The 2,786-nt window shown below is 38.8% G+C and overlaps 1 pseudogene across 1 annotated transcript; it reads left to right on the forward strand.

The window, feature by feature from the left end:
* The first annotated feature begins 386 nt into the window (after window positions 1-386).
* On the forward strand, window positions 387-2,359 carry LOC123445750 (annotated as a pseudogene). The gene is made up of 3 exons (XR_006631149.1): window positions 387-915; window positions 1,393-1,456; window positions 1,844-2,359. The product of XR_006631149.1 is annotated as an uncharacterized LOC123445750 (transcript).
* Window positions 2,360-2,786: the final 427 nt, after the last annotated feature.

A 2,786-nucleotide genomic window follows, 5' to 3' on the forward strand; every position in this document is an offset into this window, starting at 1 on the left:
TTGATGAAAAACTGAACGAAAACCATCACAAACAGCTAAGCGGCACACACATAAAACTTCACCCATACGTCAACATACATGGCCTCAACAACCTAGCACTCCGGCGTCATGGTTATAATTTCTCTCCAATATGCGTCATCGTCCTTTCTAATCTCCGAGCAAGCGACTTCGACTTCATCAGATACCATCGTCGACCCAAGCCACACGGTAGATGTTATGTGTAAACACAAGAAGACCCATGCGCAAATTCAGCCCCCTACGTGAAGGCGGCGCAGTTATTATTTAATTTCGTGTCTGTATACAATCGAATCCTAGTGTCTTGTATCCTTCCGTCTCTCCCTTTGACTTTTTTTGGTTGTATTTTTTTCAGGTGTACCGCGTACATCATGTCTCGTGATCCAGTTGATTTAAGTCCAGGGCAGCTTCATATAAGCTAGCTGATTTGATCCACCGACAAGAAGTGGAGAAGCTTCTAGAGCTCGAGTTCCAGTCATACGCGGAGCAGCAAAAGTATCTCAAAGACGCGAAAGATGCCCGTGATAAGGTGTACCATGTCCTTGATAGTGCACAGGATATGATAAAACAAACCGAGGACCCCGCCAAGCAATCTATTGCCAAGGATGTGTATGACTACTGCACCAAGGCCATCGGAACATCCCTCCAATTAATCCGTAGTTACAATACCCGTCTCACCTACCTTGACAAGCTCAAGACCCACAGTGAAGACCTCATCAAACAGCTAAAGTGGCTCAATCCAGCCACCCAACAGAAGGAAGCTCGGCGCCTTGCTCTTGAGGCCGGCATGTATAAGAAAGCTGCGCTTGATAATGCCAAAAAGTTTCAGCATTTTGTACCAAATCAATTCTCAAAATGGCTCAAGGAGAGTAAAATCTTGTTTGAGGATCTTGTGCAAGAGTATGTCCCTACATCATCATCATCATCATCATCACCATCATCATTATAACTATTAGTAGTATTATTGTTGTTGTTATTGTTATTTCTATTGCTATTGTTATTATTATTGCTATTATTATTATTATTATTATTATTATTATTATTATTATTGCTATTATTATTATTATTATTATTAACATTACAATTTTACACGATGGGAATTCAAAACAAAATTCATGATAATTTAACCCAAAACTATTGGATTAAGCCACTTGGTTATTCAAACTTATTTTATCAAGTTGGTAATATAGTGAACTTTGCTGAATTTTTTTCCAAATTCTGTTGTACTTGCTTAACATTGCTGAAATATGAAAATAAGTTTTGGAATCACTTAGAGAACACAATCATTGTTTAATCTTTAGACTTAACGACAACACTTTTGCTGCAGTGCATGTAATTGCACTAATATGTTTTCTCCTTGTCCCACTGTACTTGCAGTAATATGGGCAAACTTGGTTTTAGGGGTGCTTTCAAGAACTTGGGTGATATACAGAAGCTACAGGTATGAACTAACTTATACTCTAAACCTTGCCCTTTAAAGGTTTATCATAAATTAATTTCTTAATTAACAATGTTTAAGGTCCCCCATAGTACAATTTTTGTCTCAGTATTTAAATAATATTCTATTTTTTAAATAGATTATTTGTGGTACTGCAGTGTGAACAAAAGGTTTTAAAAGGAAAGAAATCGGGACATAAAAAAATATGTTTCAAATAATCAACAGTCAAGATATATATAGAAATATACATATATGGCGTATTCTTATGAGCTCCGATTTGATGGACTAAACTAAATTGAATTGAAGTAGTTGCATTTGGTGATTCCAAGTCCATTTTTTAACCTATGTATGGTGCGAAATTGATACAGGATATCACTGCATGTTTTCCAGGTATATGACAAAATTATTGCACAAGCCGGTCAAGGAAAACCCGTGGTGACTTACACATTCGAAGCTTTGGGAAAAGTCGGGGTTGCAGTGTTGCTTTTTACAGCAGGTGTAATGGTGTGGGACATATTCACGGCAGAGGACAAGATGGAGGCAGCGGTTAGGAATTCAGTGAATGCATTAACTGCAGTAGTTAGCCTTGTGGTGGGAGATCTAGCAACAGCTGCTATAGAAGCTCGATTCATAGCACTTAACATCGAAATCGCTTCTGTAGCTCTCACAGTAATCGGAGCAGTCGTCGGAATCGGAATTGGTGTGGTAATTGGGATCGCTGCAGGTGCGCTGCTTGACTTGATTTTCAGCAGTGGAACGAGCCAGGTGAAGATAACAGACGGGCTTACTGTTTGTCGTGTGGCTCCGATGTCCGATGGTCTCCCACTTGCTCGTCTGGTGAAACACAATTACCCGGACCTGTGAACTGTCTATGATAAAGGGATATATACTTATGTCTTTGTCTAAGTACTAAAGTGCCTGCATATTGTGCACTCCTAAAATAAAATAATACCCCCGTGAGGAAGCTGTTTTATTCCGTGATGAATAAAAGACATGGTGATTCAATGATCTTGTTTTTTTATCGACTTTGGGTTCTTCTTATAGAGAAAGATGAGAGTTAAACACATATTTATGCTGGAGTTTCGTAGATGAAGCATCTTCAGTACAAGATCCTGCAAGTGCATGTGAAAAACCAGAAGCCAGGAACAAACGGATGGCATTCTCCATCAAGGTTGTCCCGATTGGATACGATTAACCTAACATAAGAACGAGATGTATTTCATTGGAACCTCACAAAATATGGATCCATAGTCGTCTCTCGGTATAATGTGCTCACACATTCGAAGGTATCCATAGATAAACACGAGAAAATATGGAAGTCAAAAATTCTACT

Source organism: Hordeum vulgare, chromosome 3H (genome assembly GCF_904849725.1).
Source record: "Hordeum vulgare subsp. vulgare chromosome 3H, MorexV3_pseudomolecules_assembly, whole genome shotgun sequence".
Classification (NCBI taxonomy): domain Eukaryota; kingdom Viridiplantae; phylum Streptophyta; class Magnoliopsida; order Poales; family Poaceae; genus Hordeum; species Hordeum vulgare.